Below are 16,889 nucleotides of genomic sequence, written 5' to 3'. Positions count from 1 at the left end.
TATCCAGACATTTCGTCTATATTCCTTCCATAAATAGTTTTAGCATTGTATTTATTTTGGAAAACATGTTTTTGTTCTATATTAAGATCAGATATAGTGATTTTTAGGTAAAATAATCTTTTTGGTTCTTTCCAAGTTATTTTGTTAATTTATTGTTCATCTGACTGGTCAGAGTCAAATTGGAAGATTGATGTAATGTTTTAATTGAGTGTTGAGCTTGCATTCGGGGTATTTGGGGCTACTAATTCAGACTTATAACCTTTCAAAGCATTAAGTCTATTTTGGATTTCTATAAAGAAATCATTTGGGAGAGGTTTGGAAAGATTTTGGTATTTCATATGGTATAAATATTGGTTATTTAGAACTTTTTTCAATCATTCTTTTACCAATTCTTTTCTAATTGGTTGACTTTCTACCAAAATTTCAATATAATCTAATTATTTTCCTATTTTATGAAGACTGAGATTTTTATAATGGTTTTGTTCCACTATAATTTTAGTGTCCTTTGATAAGATTTGTTCTTCACCATCAGAAGCTCTCATTCTTAAAAGGTTTGTTTTTATTCCAGTACTTTTATGAAGATATTGAACCTATGTTAAGAGGAGATGTTGAGATTCAACTTCTTCTTTATTTGTTTTCAATCTAGTATTATTTTTATTGTATTGAATTTTATATGAATTTTATTTTTGTTAATAAGTTTGTAATATTCTTGAAGAATGCTCTCTTTCTTATTATCAAATTCATGAATTTAATTTCTAGTCTTACATTATTAGTCATTGATGAGTATTTTGGTGACATATTAGGTGAATTTTGGGGACTTTCTTCCTGTCTAATGTAGATAGGTTGGGCTATATTTAAAGTTTTATTTATTCCTTGTAACTAGGTTCTAAATGTTGTTGAGATGAAAGAGACAGAGGCTCTAGAAGTCCTAAAATTTGTTATTTGTGTTTCAAGATTTGGTTTTTCTTCTATATTTAACCATCTAAAGGCTGTACAAGTACTTCCTTCTTGGTATTGAAAAATTTCACTTAATGAAGTGTTTTTAATAAGGGTAGGTGCAACAGGATTTGTAGCACCTTCTAGCCTCCACTTGCTAGAGATATTGATTTCATGTTACTGTATTGTTTTTGGAATTATGGCATGAGATCTTGCGGTATATGTTTCTATTAAAATAGTTGTTCCTTTTGAGCTTTGGATTAAAGCGTTGGTATTGACTACGAAATACATGGTTTTGAAATGAAGTTGATAGACTAACGTTGACACTTCGGATCTAGGGTGCATCTTGTAATTACGAGTATGAATTTGAATGGTCAAAGATTTTAAAAGTTTTTATTAATTAATGAAACCATAAAATTTGGGAAACAATTAAAAGTTATTGGGTTAGTACATAGGCTTGTTTTAATTGTTTCTAATAAGGAATCCTTAAACATTATGTGTCTTTGGTCCCTTAAGGCAATTATAATTGAGGTATTTTTGGTGGCTTCAATATTAAGTGGTTTGACACTGACTTGGACCAATCCAAAATGAATGTATTTATAATTCTGTTCTTTAAGCTTATTAATAACGACTCTATCTAATAATTACATAGTCTCATATTCCTTTCGAATAGGTAAAGTTTTTTCTTTTATTCTTATAACATAACTACAAAAGGCATTTAAAGCTTCAGATTTTGTCTTTTTTTAAATTTGGTTTATTGGAACTCTTGAAAGTGTCCAATTATCACACCTTTGATGAACACTTTTGTAATGTTTTTCTGGATCATTGACAGTCTATTAGAGGTTTGGTCAAATCCTTGGGAATGATTCGATGTTAAGCTTGCAGAAGAATTGGTTCTCTTAAGGAAATAAAACATCTTTTAGTTTTTGTATTTCTCATTGGGGTTCTACTATAGAAATTTCTGGATTACTAAAATTGACTACAGGGGTACTTAGTCATTAACGTGCCTAACCCATGGCTATCTAGACTGTATATCAATATTCAGCAAAAATAATAATACATTAATAAAGATAGTTAAACCAGAACTTGGAACAAATATGAAGATTTCCAAAACTTAGAATTACATGTTCCTTCTTGAGCTTCAATACTAATGAGTCTCGATGATCTGAGGATGGACAAATGGATTTAAATTTTAAATTTTTGAAAATTTAAATTTGAATTGTTTTGAATTTAAATTTTTGAAAACAAAAACTTCAAAATTTGAAAGTTAAGAAACTTTTGGAAAGAAATTTTTCTCAAGAGAATTTCTGAGTTGTGTACTAAGTCATGCATTTCATTTCCAAACTAAAGGCCTTTTATAGATAGATCTTTTCTCTTTACAATTTCCTTATTGGGGAATCCGATTCCTTACATTATTACAAAAAATTTTTCTTACCATACACAATATTACAATTGCAAATAATATATTCCCTGAATTACAAAGCTTTTGCTGGGAATCTTTATTGTGTATCTTCCTCTTTTATTTTGGGAGAATTTTTGCAAAGAATCGTTATTGTTCATCTCCATCTTTTCTTTGCAGAGAATCATTATTGTTCATCTTCGTCTTTTGTCTTTTTAGAAATCTTTAGCATTTGGTTTTCTTGTCTTCTTTTGAAACAATTTCTTCAGGTATGTAGTGAATCTTTAAAGGTTGCACGCAATTATTTCAAAACAGTTATCTTATTATTATTTCTTTGTGGTTTTACTGATTGTCATTGTTGTGGTGTCATCTATTAGATCCACCATTTTGATTGAAGATGGTGAGGATTTCTCATCTTTTGATTCGGAATCCATTGAGCTGAGCATTTTAGCCATAAGCTTTTTGTATTCTTTTTTGGTCTTGGCTTGAGCCAATAATGTGCTACTAGTCAATTTCACTCGAAGAAATTTGGAAATAGTTTGGTCTGAGGTAGCAAACTAGCATAATCTTGGATTTTAAAAAAAAAAATCATGCAAATACTTGAAATCATATTTTTTGTCATTGAATTTGTCCCACCATTTTATTCTGAAATTTCGAACTAATAATGGGGTTCTCATGTATTAGTCCTGTTCATAGGCATAAATCCAAGATAAAATCTAAGAAATACACGATTTTGAAAAGAAATTGATTGTATTGGATGTGTTTTTGGTCTGGCTTTAGCTAGATTTTTTTTCAAAAAAGAATGGGCCATAAAATTTGGATTTTTTCCAGTAGGATATCAAAAGAAGATGGTCCATACCAATTCCACTATTTTTGAAATCAATTTGAGATTTGTATTGGTGTCATACTCGAAACATATGAGTCAGTCTAAATATATGAGCCAAGAGGGTCTTGTATGTTGGTTGTTGATAAAGAAGGCATTGTACTAGGCTGTTTGATTGTCCTGGTATGTAAAATATGGGTGATGGATTGTTTTGGTGGTGAATTTGGTTGGGAATTTCTTTGGAGAGTTTGGGTTTTCACCCTAATCTCTTGGTCTGAGAATTTTAATTATTTGGGTTGTTAAATGGGTAACAAAGTTAGGGTCTTTTGAATATGTGTAATGTTTGAACAATATTGATGCAGTTTGAACCAATATGTTTTCATAATGTTTTTGGAATTTTTTGTGAGTCTGATAGCTTGAAATGACATGCTTTAAAAAGTTCTTTGATAACAATATGTGGAGGTTTTTAGAAAATTCTTCCTTCGTAATGAATTTCTTTTCAAAATGTTTATTTGTAAAATATTGTGAGGATTTTGGTGTAGCAGTATGTAAATATTCTACTTCTTTTGGAACAACCTCTTGAAGAGATGTTTCTTTTGAAATATTTTAGAGAGATTTCTATTTATGTAAAACAATCTCTTTATTTTTTGAAATCTTGGCTACTTCAGCAGTATTTTTTTTAGAGGAATTTTCTCTTTCGATTGGGCTATGGTTAATGCCACTTCTGGGGATTGAAAGAGAGAAAGAAACTCAATCCATTTTTGATTTAGGAACTGACTTCATTTGGGTCGCGTACATCCTAAAAAGATGAATCATTTAAGGTTTTTTTTTTATAAGGATGACCCTTAATTTTCTTCTTGCAAACAAATTTCATACCATGATTTGATGGGTTTTGAGGATTTTTTTTAGGAGGATTCTCTTAACTTTCCTTTCCCATTGTCTCTGAGTTTTGGGGGAATTTTTGAAGGAATTTTCTGGTGAGAAAATCAAACAAAGAATTAGTTTTTTTTTCTTTTGATATATTCAACTTCAAAATCAAATATACTTAAAATTGCTTGTCATCTTACAAAAATATGTTTTGAAGCAATATTTTGAACATTCTTTTATAAAACTTCTTTTGCAGATCTTCTATCAATTCTTAAAAGAAATTTTTTATTTAATAATCATTTTGAAATTTTGTAATACACAGAACATTTCGCAATTTTTTTTATCATACTATAATTTTGCTAAGTTGGATTCTAGTGTCTAGATTTAAATTGTACTATTTATTCTTTTCCTCCTTTGATCTATTTCAAGATCCCACCATACCCCATCTCAGAAGCATCTATTTCTACTATTTTCGGGATGGCTAAATCAGCTAAATGTAAACAAAGAAGTTTGGTGATTTGCTGGTGATTTGCTTGTTGATTTGGGTAACTATATTGGTGTGAACTTTTGTCCAAGGTTGTGGATTTTTCTTGAGCCTTTCATACAAGGGTTTATGTAACGCCCTTAATAATTTATTTCTGTTTCTATAAATATCTAACACAAATATCTACCTACTTCAATGGTTAAGTGTTCTGGGTGTGTCTGAGAGGTCCTGGGTTTAGGCCCTACCTTTAGCAAATTTTGTTATTTTAGATCCAAGCCTAATCCTTGTTGAATGAGTTTTTATAAAATTATCTGTTAATCCATATCAGAATGAGTCTGCTGGTTCAAGTGGTAAGGGAGTTAGTGTGTTGGAGGTCCTATGTTCGAATTCCTACGTTAGCGAGTATGTTTATTTTTGCTCGGTTGTCCGATAGAGTTTCGGTTGAGCTAAAAGTTTGAGGAAGTTGTAAGTTAGTGGGTTAGTGGGAGAAAAATAGGGGATATGTTGTCATATTTTTTATTTTTCTCTTTTTTTTTTCAAATTTTGATTACTTTCTCACTCTTCCCAAGTTCTCTGTTTCTGATGTTAACTTTTTCTTTTCTTCCTACTCTCTTCGATTGTTTTTTTTTGTTTTCGGTTCTTTCCTCTACTCCGTTTGTCAACTAGTTGTTTTAAATGTTGTTTTGTAATCTCGATGATTTCCATTTGTTTTGGTAAGGTTGTGTCTCATCTTGGTTGTTTCTTTTCTTTTTAAATTAACTTAGTAGTATGGTTAGGGAGGTTAATTTCCTACAATCTGTTCCATAGGTGTAGGTGGTGAAGCATCGATTTTCATTTCAACGGTCTAATCTCTGTGAGTGAACGGGTGTATTGACGGTAAGTGAGTGCATATCGCTTGATTTAGTTTTGAGGAATTTGTGAATTGATTGCTAATTTCGATGTTGGTATTCTGTTCTTAGGTTTCAAAAGGCTCGAGATTGTTTTTGCATCAAAATCGTACCAGGTGTGTACTCGAAACATGAAAAAATGAGCTTCAGCAAAAGTTAAAAAACCTTACTGTCAGTTCTATACGAGCGTGTGCCTGGCTGTGTGGTTGGCCATGTGCGAGACACGGCCGTGTGTTTGATAAGGACATGGCCGTGTGATGGTGTGGGTGTGGCCGTGTAGGTCACAGGGCTAGGCCAAGTTGGGTATGTGGGCCATACGAGCATGCCACACGAGCGTCTGAGTTTTGGGCTAGCCTGTGTGGGCCACACGGGTGAAGCCAATCTGAGCGTGTGGGCCAATATTTCTAAAATTTCCCCTAGGGTCGTATGAGTCATTTCGATCAACTGTGGGCCTACCGTAGGGTCGGTAAGAGCTAACTAAACCCTAAGATTATGAGATTTGATATTTAGATCCTCTACTTTGAGTAAAACACTGTTATGCTTGTCTGATATTTCTATTATGTATATATAAATGGCATCTGTATATAAGCATGTTATGCATGACATTACTATATCTGATATTTCTGTATTTGTGACTGGGGTGGCTTTTTGTATATATGGAGGAAGTGTTTTGTATGGTGACCTTCGCCTATATTCTGACAGCTTGGCTGCATATTATCTGATACGCGTCGTAATGACACAATGTGGTGTGTAGGGTTGGGCGGGTGTTTTTAACCCCACATGGTGTGATGGGATGGTCGGAGTTGGTGTGTAGAGGATGGGGGTAGGATTCTGTTTATCTGTTCTGCATATCTAATTCTGTTATCTATAACTGTATCTTTAAAGGACTTAAGTCCGAATATGAATCTGTATCTGACTATACATGAGATTTCTACATGTAATGCATGTATATTTCTGTTGGGTTATACATTGAGTTTACGTAAACTCACATTTGTTTTATCTGTTCTGTTCAAGTAATCCACAGACTTAGGCGGATCGGTGTGACGGAGCCTCACAGTGACCACAAGTTCGTAAACTGACTTAAGTAATGGTTTTTATTTTATTTAAGGATTATTTTTGAAAGTTTGTAATAATTGGACTATCCGAGATGTTTGACTTTATTTTTCTTGGGATTTGGATTTTTGTTTTTACATTTTATTTGCGACGGATATCATAAAAATATGGCTTTTACTAAAACAAAGGTTTTCCAAAAATTTACGAATGGGTTTTCCAAAAATAACGTTTTCTATGACTTTCGCTATAATTTTCATTTTGGCGAATAAATTAATTAAATAACATTTTTGACAATAGATATAAATAAATGTAGGTTATAAAACTGGAATGATTTATCGTAACGACTCTATTTTTCAAAACCCTTCTTCGTGATGTCTCCGGATTCAGCCATAACATCTAAGTCGGGTTTGTGATGTTACAGTTTACTTAATTTGCTAAGACTGGGATAAAATTCTGACATAGTTTAGGCTACCTAAGAACTTTTGTAGCTGGTCTTTATCCAAGATTTGATTTAGGAATTCGTTGACAAATTCTATAGATATTTCTATTGGAGTAATGGTCTTTTGGGCAACCTAATGACCTAAAAACCTTACTATGGTTTGAAATAAACTAATCTTGGATTTAGATAGTACTAAACTATTATTTTTTTATAACTTTGATACTATTAAACCTGACTAAATTTGGGTAATACAAAACAATAAATACCGTTTTGTATCTTTCTTTTTCTTTTATTTGGATTTTCCAAAATCTTTAATTCATGTCAAATTTTGAAAACAATATTGGCATTGCAAAGTTTTTGAAATAAATCTTTTTATTTGAGATTGGAAATCTAACCCATTTTAGAGCTTTATTGAGAGGTTTGTAATTAATAACTAATCTTGGCTTTCGTCTTTTGAATTCTGCAATTTTTATCACATAAACTGCTGAGAAATTCCATGGAAAGCTCTTTTTTATTAATTTTTTATTGAGGAGATCTTGTATTTCTTTTATGCAAAATTCTTCCATTTCTTTGTTCATCTGTATTGCCCTTACTTTTGTTGGAATTTGCCTTTCATCAAAATCATTTGTACTCCAAAAGGCATTAGGGATGGTATAACATATGGTTGATTATATTTCTTTAATTTGATTTATTCTTTTTTGAACTTCTCTTTTTGTTAATTGTTCAGTTAATTTTTTTAAAACATGTTTCTTCTTTTAGAAAAAAGAAATTTGCTTATGTTTATTAATAATCAAATTGTTGATTTGCCCATTCCTTAGCTCGGTAGAGCAAGCTCAGTGGAGCTTTGCTATATGATTTGGTGCTCAAAAAAGAAGGAGAAATGATTTAGATAAGTATGACTTGATGCGTTTTCTGTGGTTTAACATCTAGGGGCTGATGATCTACTCAAAAAAAGCCCAGGTCTAACACTTGAAGCTGCTAACGGCGAACAATAGGTGTGGCTCTGTGAGATCCTGTAAGGCTCTGTGAATATTATATGGTGTTGATCTCTTGTAAATAATAAGTTAAGGTGAGGAAGTTATGTGTACCTTGTGAGGGTTCGGTAAGTAACCCTATAAAATCGTTGAGTGTAACACCCCCAACCCAGCCTAGAAGTCTAGACCGAATTCAGAATGATACATTGATCACTGAAGTGATCGTAGGAAAGAAAAATTTGCAAAACAGTTTATCTTGTCAAACCAAATTATTTAAAACGTTTATTAACAAATCAGTACAAATCTTAAAATAAAGTTCAATGTAAAACTAGTTCAAATTATACGAATATAAACACAACTCAAAATTGTACCATAGCACTATAAATCCTTACAGTTTAAACTTTCACCGAATAATGAATAAAACTGAAATTTAAAAAAAAAACCATAGTTTATCCACCAAGACTGTCCGAGACCTCTGCATTCTGAGCCCAGGGTCCAAAATCTAGAATTGTACCTGAAAGGAGAAACAGAAGAGGGGGTGAGCTATTCGACCTCAGTGTGAGATCAAACAGATATTCAATAGTGAGAAAAACCAGAAAACTAGACCATATGTAACTTTATAGTCATATGGGTCTATGAAACACAGTAACGGTAGTTCTCAACAGTCACTATCTAGGTTTACGCCCTCTTCAGAGTTGGTATCAGTCTCAGTTTGGGGTTTTAGCCTAACTTAGTACAGTAACAGTCAAATACACTGATTACTATCAGGCACGTGTGCCTTTCAAGCTAATAGTCAAATACATTCTATCACACACGCGTTCAGTCAATCAGATCAACCAGACATTACAGTCAACATAGTAACAGTAACATTCAATCAAACAAATTTAGTCTGATGCATATGAGTGGGAATGAGTTATAAAACAACCCACCCATCCAACCAACCCACCATCTCCATCCAGCCTTACACCTCATGTGGGGATATAATCGACCAACCCATCCCTGCATTCTTATTAGGACCTCGAAAAGCCCATCCAACCTTATACCCCATATGGGGATTTAATCAACCCATCTATACGATGTCATCCCAGTTTTCCCGACAATGATGATCATCTACATTGTCCACGATCCTGAGGGAATTGGGACCGTCCTCGACCCTTTGGGAATTAGGGCTATCAGAACAAAGATAGACTGCTAGTCATATATATTACGCAGCAAAGCTAGCTTATAAGCTGTACTGCATAATACGGTGAACCACGGTACAGTCGTACAGTATGTTCTACCAGATTAGATAAAGGTACGTAGCGTAGCTAATGTACATGTAGTACAGGAAAATGCGGTAAACCACTACACCAATGGGCTGCAGTAAAATTGCCAGATCAGATAATAACAATACTCAGATTCGGTACCTAACATGTCACACTTCTGCACTCAGATTCGGTACCTAACATGTCACACTTCAACCACAAAAAGTAAATAAATCGAGGTCAGATCAAGTAATCTTAGTTGAGAGGTTGGAACAAATCGATTTGCATTTCAGATCAAGTTGACGTAAATGTAGTATTTGGCAAGTTAGGGCCACACACCCGTGTGCTCCAGTCGTGTCAAGCAGTCCAAGCCATGTGGGGGTCCAAACGCTCGTGTAAGGAGTACTACACGGGTCGTGTGACGTAGGCACACACCCATGCGGTACAGAGGCACGGCCGTAGGAGTAGGCCGTATAACTCACTGTCCAAATCCACTAATTTTAGAAGCAGAGTAGACACGGCCGTGTTTCCCGAAACACACGCCCATGTGAGAACTCTAAAATCCTTAAACCAGTCACACGACTGAGTGGCACCCAATTTGGCCTGGAACCCTAATTTTCCAATTCCACACAAGCGTGTGTCGAGTGGTCGTCAAGGAGGGCACGAAACCACCTCTAGTCAGCCTCAATTTCATTGTTTTAGCTACTAAAATGATCCTAAAACCTCACCCTATCGAAAAGGAGTTATTTCACAGCACTCTTATCATCTAAAGGCTCAGAAATGAAGGATTAACGCAATAAGCCATAGGGAAAGGGACTCGCAAATCAAGATACAATTGATTGAAGTAAGAAAGGAGATAAAAAAAGAAAGTAGAAGATTAGTTTCAAATCTCACACCTATTTATTGCGATCTGAGATGGCGGTAGAGGAGCGAAAATCTTGAAACCCCAAGTCAGAACCGAAGATTCCCCAAAAAGAATGGAAGAGAAAGAGGAGAAGAGCAGAGAAAAATGTCCAAAAATAACCAAAATAGAAATAAAAATAAAAATAATCCCAATAATCTAATTTCTTAACACAAAATTTAATAATTATAATTACTTATAATTATTAACTAAAAAGGAATAAACCAAAAATAAAAAGGTTCTCTAAAACGCATACCCTAAGACTTAAACCCAAAACCTCAAGGTACACTAACACTCCACTTATATACCAGACCAGCAGGCCCATTTTGTCACTAAAGCACACAACTAATCACTTAAGTGCTACCACCTCACTACCCCTATGCTCAAAACCCAAAACTTCTAGGCCCAAAATTCGGGGAGTTACATTGAGTATTCTAGCTGTTGCTGCATGCATGTGTTTATACATGATTCTCTATGTTGTGTGGTCATTCTTATGATAAATATGTGGACTATGTGTGACATGATGATTCTATGGAAATATGTATCTGATATGTTGCTTGTGTGGCTTGACGCCAATATGATAATATGCCTGAATTGTGAAAGAAAGCATGAGATGAATGATATACCTCTGTTCTATTAAGATATACGTGTTGGATGAATATGTGCTTGGCGAGCTTGAGTATGTCACTCGTGTAACCCTTTTATTTAAGTAAATGCATGTGGCCATGTGTCTATCATGAGTCTCTACATTAAGAGAAATGCATAAGTAAAAGAAGTGTGTCACATGAATAAAAAAGTAAACGCATCTGCATGTTGAAGCTTGTGTAAATAGCCAGTCGTGTATATGTCTGCATATTAAGTCTGCTTACATTGTGGGTACGTCGGTACAATAAACATGAATTCAGATATGTGAATGACCATGGCCATGGCAAGTGAAGACCATATCTTGTAAGACTTAGTCTCAGACTATGACATTATATGGGGTATGTGAAGTCCATATAGTGTAAAGCCTAGTCGTATTACTGTGGCATCATATGGAAAATGAGGACATGTTTGAGTATGTCATGTGGATATCTGTAATGGATGGTTGGGTGAGTACTAGGTGATGAGGGGAAAACCTCATGAAGATGAGTGTAGGAAGATCCCTATCATCAAAAAAATTAAGTTATCTATTCTATGGAAGCTTTTGTGGCTGTTCTGGTATATGTGAGCCTCTGTGGCTGTTTTCTATAAGCCCTTGTGGTAGGTACTTGGTAAGTGTGTGCCCTTGTCACATGAACTTGCTATGTGTGAGCCCTTGTAGTAGAAACTTGTTACATGTGAGCCTTTGTGGCGAAACATGTTTTATGTGGAAGCCTTACGGCTGTTTCCATTATATGTGCGCCATTCTGGCGATAACTGTTTGAATGCAGGTGGATGCCTTAGTGGCTATCTGATGATGTATGGACACCCTTGTGGCTATCTATTAACAATCATGTGTCTGTAACTTCCAAAGACAATGGAAGATATCTAAAGTGAAGTGTACGACATAGTGGCACAATTCCTGAAATTATTTTGAGACAAAGAATACAAAGGGAACGCCAAAGTGGCAGACTCTGAAGGAAGAGTGAGTAGTTAGAATGAACCTATAAGTGAGTTGAATAACGCCAACCGAGGTAAGATAATCACTAAATGTGAAGGAGTATCAAGTAAAAAGAACATAATACTTGTGTTGTGTCGAACTAATGAGTATCTATCTAATTCCATGAAATATGTTGTGACGTCTTAGATTTGATATGCATGGATGAATGTTGTGATGTTGTATGTTTGTTATGTATATATATACAGTTGAATGTATGTATGACAACATCTCACTAAGTTCTTGCGAACTTATTACGGATGCCTCTGATTGTAGGATCCATTAGAACGAAGGGAGTTGAGAGACAATGCCAAGGCTATGCCATGGGAGCAGTGGTATATGCTGATATGCATACAAAGAAGATTAAAAGAAAGATTATGGCTGAAGTGTAGCCTACGCCAAAGGAAAGGCTAAAAGGCCACATGATTGTTGTTAGCCATAATGTATAAGTATGAGATAAGCCTTAGGGCGAAGTCAAGTTTGCGCATAGTGTATCATTTTGATGTAAATAAGTTGAGAATGATAGCTTTAGTATTTATACTATATAGACAACATTACATTGTACAAGTAGTTTAATAACAATAACAAAATGGGGTAATTCAACTAAAGAAAACTTATAAATTTTATTAAGTTATTACATAGACAAGTAGGAAAGTCTAAGGCCCATTTGGGTTAGGACGTAACACCTTTCACTCGGATTCAGTTTCTCGGGTTAGATGGAGGGTGTTACATGCTTTAGTAAGAACCATATGTAATCTTATGTATTGTCTTCTGTCTCGAGTTCAGTTTCTGAAGAACTATCTATTGGGATTTCATGTTTTACATTTTGCATATGTTTCTTCATCTCTTGTTGTTCAGTTTTAAGTTGGGAAAGCTCTAACTTGAATTGTTTTATTTCCAATTGTAATTCGAATTTTGATTTGTCTAGATTTTGTTTTTTCATATTTATTAAATATTATCTCTTGTATATTATACATTTGTAATTGGTAAGGAATAATCTCTTTTCTTCTTTTTTGGTTTGTATTTTAATTAGGATTTTAATTTTAAAAGATATTCTCTTAAGTTTTGCGTCTTAGATTTTATCAATAACTTTAATAATTAATTCTTGGTCTTTGATTAACATATTTATTGAAAGTTTATTTTCATCAAATGATTGAAATGTTCCATGTAATTTGTCTATTTGTAATCCATCGATTTGGAAGATGTATCATTTTCATAAGTAGTTGATTCTAGAAGAATTTCATTGATATTTTATTCTATTTCTTCATCTAGATTTAAATTATTAATCTTTCTCTTGATCTTATGGTATTTTGAGATATCTCTTGGTTTTCCACATCTATAACATTTATTATTTTATAAATTTTGTTTTTTTTCTATATCTCCTATATTTTGGTTTTTCGTAATATTATGATATGTACTTTTTCTATGTTTATGAGGAAAAATACTTACTTCTAATGTCAAATTAGTAGCAAAATGATTCCAATACATTTTTACATTGATATATTTCTTTTCTAAGTTATTTTTTTTAATTTTAAATCTTAACATATTTTTAATCATTCTTTTGGGTGAAACTGACTAGCTCACCATAAGTTTTTCATAAGAAATAATACATTTGTAATTTTCCCTAATTTGATTTCCAACTTTTTCTCCTGATAAAGTAGGAAGTCCTTCTAGGAAATTTTCTTTCCTAAATGATTGTTGGTTATCAGATATTTGCATGACTTTGATCATGAAGACATTTTTATACCATTTAAAATCTATTAATTTTTTTTGCATTTTAGATTTGATAATAATTTTGAATTTCTGTCTTTAAGATGGGAAGGATCTCCTATAAAATGTTTTAAGATTGAAAAAATCAAAGTTGCCACTGCATCTTGGATTTCTCTTTCTTATTCATCTAAAATAATTTTTCTTTGATCATTCGTTTTTATTACTTTTAGAATTTTTTTTGTTTGGTTTTACTAAGTGCATGGTCTCATCATCCTTTTATTTGGCTAGTAAATCTAGCAACTAAAAGATTGACTTTAGCATGATCACCAATCAACCATTTTTGTTTTGAGTTTTATAAACATTTGAAATCGTTGTTATTTGTTGTAATAAATATTGAAAATATTATATTCAGACATTTTGTCTATATTCCATTCGTAAATAGTGTTTGTACACCCAGCTTTGGACGGGTTCTATATTTGGAAAGTAAACTAAAAGTAACTTGAGTAGCGTAGTACTATCCACCCAATTATTGTTCTGGCATATAGATCAAGCGCATAGTAGGTATCAGATTATTAAGCGAGATTTGGTAACAGTGTTGGGGATTACTGCCAAAAGGTATTGTACGCTCAATTTTTTGAGTTGTTGTGGTAGTTACGTTCTAATGAGGTAGTTAGAAAGGAACAAAGGGACGAACAAGAATATAAAAATATTGGATTTCTATTTATAGCTGTAAACCATTTGTAAAGGTAACTTTTAAGGTGTGTGACATGTGGTAGGTTCCAATAAGAGCTTGGGTCCTACATATATAGATATTTAGGTTTAAAATGAGAGAGTTTCATTCTTCCTTCTTCAAGAATTATTTCTGTCTAGATCTAAAGGAACCCAAAGTATTTCCTTCTCTCTCTTGAGCTAAAGTTGTAGATTTGGATCTTTACCAGTGATTGCACCAAGGTGAGGAAAGATTTATAACTTTGTATATTGTGTTGTGAAGAGTAAATCTGTTAGACATGAAAGATCATTAAGATAAAGGATAAAAAGGACTCTGCTTGGGGATTTATGGTTTTAAAAATGATGAAAAAAGGGGTATATGAATAGATCTTGATGAGTTTTCTTATTTTGTAGTAGTAGTTGCTACTGATTGCATAATGGAACTCTGGATATGAAGTTTTGAACTACTGTGGGTGAGAATCAAGTGAGTCTCTATGCTTATTATTGTTTATATGATGATAGTACTTGTAGATCTATAAGAGAGTGGTGGAAAGATAAATTCGTTGATACGATCCGCCTCGGGGTGAGTCGAGTTGTATGCGAGTTTGCCCGATCGTCTACGAGAAAGTATCGTTCGGCTCTTTTAAAGAAGATGTTTTTAGGTTAAATAATGTGGAAGCTTTTTAAAAAAGGTTTGAAGATGGGTTTGAAATATGAATATTAAAGGTTCGATTTTAAAAGAAACAAAAGAATGAAAATAGATTGAAGGTAGTTTAATAAATGATGGTTATGGAAGATGGTGAACTTAAAAGCAAGTAAGAACCAATATTAGGAAATATTGACCCAAGTACTTATACGCTTTCAAGGTGAAAATGAAAATGATATAACCTCGACCCACTACTTAACAAAGTAGGAACCTCGATATATGGGTGAACGCCACACTATTTGATAATGATAAGTTCGAGATAGTGAAGAACAAGGTTGACGCCACTAGGCTTCCTAGATAAGCCAACGAAGTCCTCAACGAAATATGAGAGAAAGAAATCTCACAAATTCCATAAAAGTTTAACAAAGTTTCATTAAGTGAAAATTCTAACCTCTAACAAATGAAATAACATATATTTATAGCCTAAATAAAAGTAGCCGAATGGACAAGCTTAGAAGCTAAGAAATTCGGCCATAAACACCTAGATAATTCTAGAAGAAAAATCATGAATATCCATGAATGTGCAGCCCTTTAATGTTCCATCATCCCCCTTGGCTGAATGAAGCTTTAATGCACCTTGAATACTTGAATGGTTAGCTTGAAAATGCATGGATCATGATGAAACGTCCCAATGTATGTTCCTCCATAAATGCAGTCCATGAACCTTCAAAAACATGAACATTAAATAGCCCCTACTTGCATGAACGTCTCCAATACATGTACTCCATTAAATGCCGTCCATTGAACCTCAATTCTACATGCACCTCTTCATACATTGCACCAAGCCCTACATGAACTTGCATTAATTTCCTTCCATGCATGAATGTGTGCCGTCCAAAGGGATTGGATCTTCTAGATACATTCATGCATGAATCTTCATCATTCATGTAACCGAATGTGCATTTGAACCCAAATATTCATGTATTTTGTGCATTCATGTATTTGACAAATACATGAACTTGTAAACACCTTGAATCTGGTCATGCATGCACCTAATTAAATGTTGTTCATTCATACATGTGGTATGTCCAAAAGAGATGTTTCTTCAAGCATTCATTGTGACGTCCATGAGCATTGCACTTACAAGAAATAAAACAATTCATAAGACATCATGTGAACACACATAAATTCAGCACAATGTGAACACATTTAAGATCTGTGATATCTATGACATATTAATAACAAATATTAATATAAAATAGATTTAATGCTTAAATAAATATATTCGAATTTTATTTAATCCATTAAAGTCAAAAATCGGGTTTAAGCTAAAATGAGCTAAGCTTTAGCCCTTGAGCTAAAGTTGAGCTGAGGTTAAACTCCTAAGCTAAAGTTAAGCTAAGGTTTAGCTCGTGAGTTGAAAATGAGCTAGGAGTAAGCTCGGTTTAGCTCAAGCAGAGTAAGCTCGGTTTAGCTCAAGCAACTAGATTGCGCTCGAATGAGCTGGATTTGAGCTGGATGGAGCTCGTGGAGCTGGAAACGAGCTGGGATCAGCTTGCCAACATGTCACGGCTCGACTAAGGAGACTTGTTCGAAAAGGTTCGCTGGGCGCGCTCACATCATTCCCCCCTCTTTTAGGCGACTTGTCCTCAAGTCGAACCGTTTGTATAAAGGACAATATTTTTTCTTGCTTGGTTTTCCTCGGTCGAATGGGACAAAGGATATCAAGCAAATTTCGTTCTCGTAGATCAAACCTTCACTCCTTAGCAAGGTAATGCAATCGATAATTTGAACTCGAACAAACCTGTAAAGGTGAAAAGTCAGAAAGACAATTCTTGCTTTTCAAAATATAAGTTCCACATGAATGGAAAATGTTAAGGTCACCACGAAAAATGTACTTAAAAGGATAGGATAAATTGTTATTCACAGATGGAACGTCTGATACATTTCCGGGATTAAAAATAAAATTTTCAGAATCAAAAACTTGGTTTTGATTTTGTAATCTAGCCACATGCTTTATTTCCAAAAATAAAGATAAGAATTGAAGAAGATGAGAAGGTAAAACAAAGTTACTTACAATAAGATCACAATGTTACCTTTTCTTGGAAACAACTCGAAATGGCTTACTCCCGGCTTAAAGACTCGGTTTTAATCACTTATCCCAAATTGCAACAAAAATTTCATTTTTGCAGATAAGTCG

The sequence above is a fragment of the Gossypium arboreum genome, chromosome 5 (assembly GCF_025698485.1).
Source record: "Gossypium arboreum isolate Shixiya-1 chromosome 5, ASM2569848v2, whole genome shotgun sequence".
NCBI classification, from domain to species: Eukaryota; Viridiplantae; Streptophyta; class Magnoliopsida; order Malvales; family Malvaceae; genus Gossypium; species Gossypium arboreum.
This window is presented reverse-complemented; position numbering follows the sequence as displayed.